Here is a 7,539-nt window from a genome sequence, read left to right as displayed (position 1 = left end):
GGTCTGTCTGGGACAGTGCAACCCTGTCCAGCACTAAAGATGACAATTTCCCAGAACTTGAGGAGTTTTTAGTTTTAGTTTTTAGATGCAATGACCAGACTTTGAGGAGCCATGACCAGCTGGGACCTAGAACCCTAGAGATGGAAGGGGATCTGGACCTCGTCAGGGCCAACCACTTCCCAGGGCAGGAATTAAAGCACCCCCAGCCCCCACCTGAATACACCCAACAAAAGGGACCACCACCACCCCCAGCCCTTCCGTTCCTCTCTTGAACTGCTGTTGCTGTTGGGAAAGCAGACACGACAGGATTAACCAACCAGGTCTGTTTCTAAGGGATGGCATAATGCCAAGCATTCCCAGGGCTGCGGTACAGAGTCAGCCCTAAAACATTTGAAGCAATAATAAAAACTTCATCCAAACATTTAGCAACTTCTTCCCTCACTGACTTACCTTAAATTAGGTAGGGGAAATCAGGGAGCCTTTTTCTCTATAAAGTAAATATTTTGCTGAAGACTTTGGGATCCAGTGAGAAGGTCTAGCTGTCAAGACACCTATTGTTCTTTCTCTGGGCCAGGATCAGGCTGGTGAAACCCCAGGAAGAGAGCTCCCCCTATAAGCAGGCCTCTCATCTGCTGTGTCCCAGTGTGGGAGCAGAGCCCAGAAAACAGCTTCTCGGAGGCTGGTCCTGTTCCAGTCACCTTGTGTTGTGTTGTGTTGTGTTGTGTGGGAGTTCTGAGAGCAGACAAACGAGTTTCTCTCTGTGGCTTAAGGAGGTACTTGAGGGTGAGGCTGGGAGCCAACCCATCACCTTGCATGTTGACACAATTTTCCAGACTGGCAAAGGCGCCTTTATCTATCTGTGGCCTGCCTGGAACTGGAGGAGCCCCCAGGTGCCAGCTCTGTCACTCTCGGGAACTCTGGAGGCTTTGTCCTGCCAGGCTGATCTGAAAATATTCAGGAACACCATCGCTTCAGGCACATTACTTGCTGCTCTGACCAGGGACAGAAAAACAGATCCCTTTGACATCGGTCTCCCTGAGGAAAACTACCAGCACCACCGTCCAAGGGGGAGCCGTCCTGGGACCAGGCACTGGGATGGGCCAGGGATGCCACAGCTGTTGGGGTGGGGCAGGAAATGGACTTGGGGCTGATCTAGCTGGAGAGTTAATACATCCTTCAAGAGCTTTTGGTTGAATAATCCAAACTCTCCTCCTGTAAGAGCACCTCATACTATACTCCAAAATGTTTATGACATATAACTTAAAGAATAAAAGAAAGCATTCTTTCATTTGAAGCTATTTTTGAATGTGAAGTTCTTTGCTATCAAAATACTATTTCACTTGTTTTCACCTCTCTCAAACAAAGGTTGTTTTCTTGCCTGCAGCGTTACAGTTATTTAATCTTTGGCAATGAAGAAGAGGAGGGACATGTGGTAGGGAGGAGCCATCCCTGCCTGGGACTGATGTGGGGAAAAACAGATTTAACCCATCCCTATACTTTGTAAAGATTAGCCCTGCTTGCCAGCCCCAAGGGCAGCCATCTCCTGGGGATTCTGTTCGCCATTGGGTGGGAATGTCGGCATCGCCCCCCCCAACCCAACCTTGGAGCCCAGATGAAATGGCTAGCCAAGCCGGAGGGGGGATGGCAATGCCAGTTTTGGAGAGTGTCTGGGATCCTCCCTGTCCTCTGGCACTGGCAAATTGGAAGTTGGGGAGGTCCACCAAGTTTGATCAGAGCCTGGTCCTTCTTCAGCTGCTGGGTTGGGTCAGAGGAGGCCACTGTGTGCTCAGGACCACCACGGCACTGAAAGGGATCCCCTTAATTGAGAGAGTGGCTGGTTCGTGGCTTCTGCAGAAACCAAGTCTGCCCTCTCTTGCTCTGGCGATTACGCTTTCCTCCAAACCGCGCCCCCAGGCCTGGCAATGATGCCACCCACGGACCTTTTGAGATGGACCCCAAGTGTTCAAGAGCTCCCTACAGATCTGAGCCGGAAGCAGAGACTTACCATGCTCCTAGTGGGCTCACTCCTATCTGGTGCTTGGGACAGCCAGTCTTCTGCCAGTCCACAGGGTGCTTCCAGATGCCAGTGGAGAGGATTCAATGAGGCTCTTTTACATGGTCACAGGCGTGAAAGGGGAAATTTATAGGCAGAGCACTTTGATTCATTGGCCCTGCCTTTGCTGCTGCTCATGAGTCGGGCTGAGCTGCCTCCTTATCAGGCTTCGGGGGTCAAACTCCAAAGTACCTCATTCCCCCCTTGCAAAAATAATCAGAGAGAGACAGAGAGAGAGAGACAATGGAAGGGTGTTGTAGAAACACCAAAGACGGGGAGGAACCGTCTCCCAACAAATGTCGCATGACCTCAAGCAGGAGGAGAACTCCTACGATCCTGGAGGATCTTTCCACTCAAAGCAGCAGAGAGTAACTTGGTTTCTGCTCACAATTCTCTCCACCTCAGCCTTCACTGTGTCATGCAAAAAAAAAAAAGGAAGTTGCTACAGATCTCTCTTCCGGCATCGCTAGCAGCCTGGCAAGGGCACAGCAGCTTTAACTTGGATTCTTTGATGTTGCTTATAAGATGATTGTTGTAGTAACAGGAGAAGCAGTTTGTATTGCACCCATGTGTTAAGCTGCTCTTGCGCTGAACGGCACACGTTCTCCCTTCCGCTTTGCGGACGTTAGTCTGGTCCAAAGTCATGTTCGCGTGGTTTGGTCCTTGACTGCGCACTGGGGTGGCTTGCGCAATTGACCCCATGTTGGTTTCTAAAGATCGGCGCGTTGGCGTGGCCTCTTGCCCAACCCCGCCTGGGCCCTCCTACGGTGGCCTTGGATTATCCTGCTGTGGATCCATTTCCAACCACGGAGGGGGCGTTAGGGGAGAACGAGCCACCTTTTGCGCCTCCCGCCAGTAATTTCTAGCATGGAACTTATTCTCAAAGGGGGATCCCCATTCCGGGCATCCCCAGAACATGGCTGAAAAAGGCAAGATGGCCACTGCGATGGTGCAGTCAAACCCTTGACTGGTTGTTGTGTGCAGTGTGCGCGCAACACACACAAAATCCAGGCGGGGCTCTGGTCACACCATTGCGTCTGCCCTCGTGGCTTTTGACCACACCCTGCAGACAGGCAGAAAATAAGATTTGATTGCAGGAGTCTTCAGGGTGGTTTGTCAGCTTGCTTTTCAACCTGAGCGTGCCCACCCACATCCGTGCTGCAGCCGGCTGTTCAATTCCAAGCCAACCCCAAAACCATGCAGCCAAAGCATTTGGATGACTTCTGGGGCGCGCCAGGAGGTGACCTGACAGCCAGGCTGCCTCCCTTTGCTCTGGGCCTGTTCGACAGGGCTGGCCGGGCCGGGCCGGGGCAGCGTAAGGGCTTCTCACGGACACCATAATGTGGTCTCCCCCAGCTGGCGTACCTGGTGCTGTCGCCACAGCTGAGCCTCTGCCTCAGCGGCAAAGCACCTGCTGCCCCACGTGAAGGAGAGCGGTGGGCGGGGACCGGGCTTCCTTTCCCCTCTCACCAAGCATCGCCAGCTGTCATCCTTAAAGTGTGGCCGGTCCCTGGGCGCCAGGGCTGGACAGCTCGGACAGCTTCCAAGACACCCTAGCAACAGGTTTCAGGGGTCACTTTTGGAGAAGGTGGAAGGGCGCCCCCCCCAAAGGAATAAAAATGGCAAGCCCCCTTCTTGGCAGAAGTAGCGGAAAATCCGTGTTGCTCCAGTTGTGACAGGAGCAGCAAGGCAGACCTGGCTGAGCCCAGCTTCTCCTCCCAATTTCGAGTGACTCCTGCACAGCACGGCACTGCCACTCCCTCCAAAGAGCACAAGCCTTGTTTCCTGAACACAGACCTCGTGCTTTAACCGTGAAGAGAAACCATGCAACGTTGCCCTGGCAGCTGCCCAGGATCGCGAGCTGAGATCCCCCCCTTCACACCTGGTATGAGATGATTCTTAGAGCAGTCCAGCAAGACAAGGAAGTAGGACCAGAGGCCCCAAGTTTATGTCTGCCCTTGGCCACAGAAGCTCCCCGGGGTGCTTTAGGCCAGTCACACACTCTCTCTCAGGCCAACCTCCCTCACAGGGTTGCTGTTCTAGGGAAAATTGGAGGCGGCAGAACTGTGGACTCACACGGAGCTCCAGGAAGAAAATGTTGAGGTTTTCCTACTAACGATTAAGACTGCTATTGTACCTAATCATTTTGGCCGGGTGAAGAGGTTGTATTTGATTGTCTCCTCTCACGTGCTTCATGCAAATTGCCTGGGGGGAGGAAACCTGCCCGGACTTGTTTCTCACTTCCTCTTTTTTCTCTCTGCCGATATGTAGCAAGTCAGGCTTGCTCTCAATGAGAGCTAAGTCCTTTAAATATGTTTTGCTTTTGTTTTGCTTTTTGTAAATAAATTATTTTTATAGAAATGCCTGGTGTGTGACTTTTCTGATCTCTCCTGGGCTAAAGGCTTTCCCAGCATTCTGCCAACAGATTATGTGCCCAGTGAGCAACCCAGTAAGCCCAGTAAAACCCAGAGAGAAAAGAGAGATCAGCTCCACACCTCATGCACAATTTAAAGGCAAGTAGCAAAGACCTGTGAAGATTTTCTTTGGAGCCACCTGGAGATTTTCCAGCAACTGCCGGTCTACAGGACAAAGAAGCCAGCTAAGGTGACTTGCAAAAGAAGGAAGAAGCCATGGCTACCTCCCAGCCCTCAGCGATGCCTCTGGAGCGCCTATCAGAGACCAACTATTTGAATTGGGCCCTGGAGATGGAGATGTATCTTCGCAGAGAGAATCTTTGGCTGCCAATTGGTGAGCAAACCCTCCAAAATCCCAGTGCTGAATGGCTGAGACAGGATGAGCGGGCTAGAGCCACCATTATCTTGGGAGTTGAGGACAATCAGCTAGTCCACGTGCGAGGTATGCAGTCTGCAAAGCAACCTTGGGACGCTTTGAGAGACTTATATGTAAAGGCAACAGCAGGGAGTAAAGTTTTGTTGTTTATTCGTTTAGTCGCTTCCGACTCTTCGTGACTTCATGGACCAGCCCACGCCAGAGCTTCCTGTCGGTCGTCAACATCCCCAGCTCCCCCAGGGACGAGTCCGTCACCTCTAGAATATCATCCATCCATCTTGCCCTTGGTCGGCCCCTCTTCCTTTTGCCTTCCACTCTGCATAGCATCAGCATCTTCTCCAGGGTGTCCTGTCTTCTCATTATGTGGCCAAAGTATTTCAGTTTTGCCTTTAATATCATTCCCTCAAGTGAGCAGTCTGGCTTGATTTCCTGGAGGATGGACTGGTTTGATCTTCTTGCAGTCCAAGGCACTCTCAGAATTTTCCTCCAACACCACAGTTCAAAAGCATCGATCTTCCTTCGCTCAGCCTTCCTTATGGTCCAGCTCTCGCAGCCATATGTTACTACAGGGAACACCATTGCTTTAACTATGCGGGCCTTTGTTGTCAGTGTGATGTCTCTGCTCTTAACTATTTTATCGAGATTTGTCATTGCTCTTCTTCCAAGGATTAAGCGTCTTCTGATTTCCTGACTGCAGTCAGCATCTGCAGTAATCTTTGCACCTAGGAATACAAAGTCTTTCACTGCTTCTACATTTTCTCCCTCTATTTGCCAGTTATCAATCAAGCTGGTTGCCATAATCTTGGTTTTTTTGAGGTTTAGCTGCAAGCCAGCTTTTGCACTTTCTTCTTTCACCTTCATCATAAGGCTCCTCAGTTCCTCTTCACTTTCAGCCATCAAAGTGGTATCATCTGCATATCTGAGATTGTTAATGTTTCTTCCAGAGATTTTAACTCCAGCCTTGGATTCCTCAAGACCAGCTTGTCGCATGATGTGTTCTGCATACAAGTTGAATAGGTAGGGTGAGAGTATACAGCCCTGCCGTACTCCTTTCCCAATCTTAAACCAGTCCGTTGTTCCGTGGTCTGTTCTTACTGTTGCTACTTGGTCGTTATACAGATTCTTCAGGAGGCATACAAGATGACTTGGTATCCCCATACCACTAAGAACTTGCCACAATTTGTTATGGTCCACACAGTCAAAGGCTTTAGAATAGTCAATAAAACAGAAATAGATGTTTTTCTGAAACTCCCTGGCTTTTTCCATTATCCAGCGGATATTGGCAATTTGGTCTCTAGTTCCTCTGCCTTTTCTAAACCCAGCTTGTACGTCTGGCAATTCTCGCTCCATGAACTGCTGAAGTCTACCTTGCAGGATCTTGAGCATTACCTTACTGGCATGTGAAACGAGTGCCACTGTTCGATAGTTTGAACATTCTTTAGTGTTTCCCTTTTTTGGTATGGGGATATAAGTTGATTTTTTCCAATCTGATGGCCATTCTTGTGTTTTCCAAATTTGCTGGCATATAGCATGCATTACCTTGACAGCATCATCTTGCAAGATTTTGAACAGTTCAGCTGGGATGCCGTCTTCTCCTGCTGCCTTGTTATTAGCAATGCTTCTTAAGGCCCACTCAACCTCACTCTTCAGGATGTCTGGCTCTAGCTCACTGACCACACCGTCAAAGCTATCCCCGATATTGTTATCCTTCCTATACAGGTCTTCTGTATATTCTTGCCACCTTTTCTTGATCTCTTCTTCTTCTGTTAGGTCCTTGCCATCTTTGTTTTTGATCATACCCATTTTGGCCTGGAATTTACCTCCAATGTTTCTAATTTTCTGGAAGAGGTCTCTTGTCCTTCCTATTCTATTGTCTTCTTCCACTTCCGCGCATTGCTTGTTTAAAAATAATTCCTTATCTCTTCTGGCTAACCTCTGGAATTTTGCATTTAATTGGGCATATCTCCCCCTATCGCTGTTGCCTTTTGCTTTCCTTCTTTCTTGGGCTACTTCTAGTGTCTCAGCAGACAGCCATTTTGCCTTCTTGGTTTTCTCTTTCTTTGGGATGTATTTTGTTGCCGCCTCCTGAACAATGCTGCCAACTTCTGTCCAGAGTTCTTCCGGGACCCTATCTACTAAGTCCAGTCCCTTAAATCTATTCTTCACCTCCACTGCATATTCCTGAGGAATATTCGTGAGCTCATATCTAGCTGATCTGTGGGTCTTCCCTAATCTCTTTAGTCTGATCCTAAATTGTGCAAGAAGAAGTTCATGGTCTGAACTACAGTCAGCTCCAGGCCTAGTTTTTACCGACTGTACAGATGTCCGCCACCTTTGGCTGCAAAGGATGTAATCAATCTGATTTCGGTGTTGTCCATCTGGTGAAGTCCATGTGTAAAGCCGTCTCTTAGGTTGTTGGAGGAGTAAAGTTACTCTGACGAAAAAGCTGTACAGAGCCTACCTTGCAGAAGGAGATAGCCTTCCTGAGCACCTGCATGATATTCAGCAGCTGTTTGTTGAGTTGCAGGAGAGAGGAATGGAATTTACACCTCTCACAAAATCCTATATCCTCCTGTCCTCACTGAATGAAACGTGGGACACGCTGATTTGTACCCTGGAGGCTATGCCTGAAGCAGACCTCACCCCATCGTATGTTGCACAGCGCTTACTCGCTGAATGGGAGAAGAGAGAGGAAA

This window comes from Candoia aspera, chromosome 14 (assembly GCF_035149785.1).
Source record: "Candoia aspera isolate rCanAsp1 chromosome 14, rCanAsp1.hap2, whole genome shotgun sequence".
NCBI classification, from domain to species: domain Eukaryota; kingdom Metazoa; phylum Chordata; class Lepidosauria; order Squamata; family Boidae; genus Candoia; species Candoia aspera.
This window is presented reverse-complemented; position numbering follows the sequence as displayed.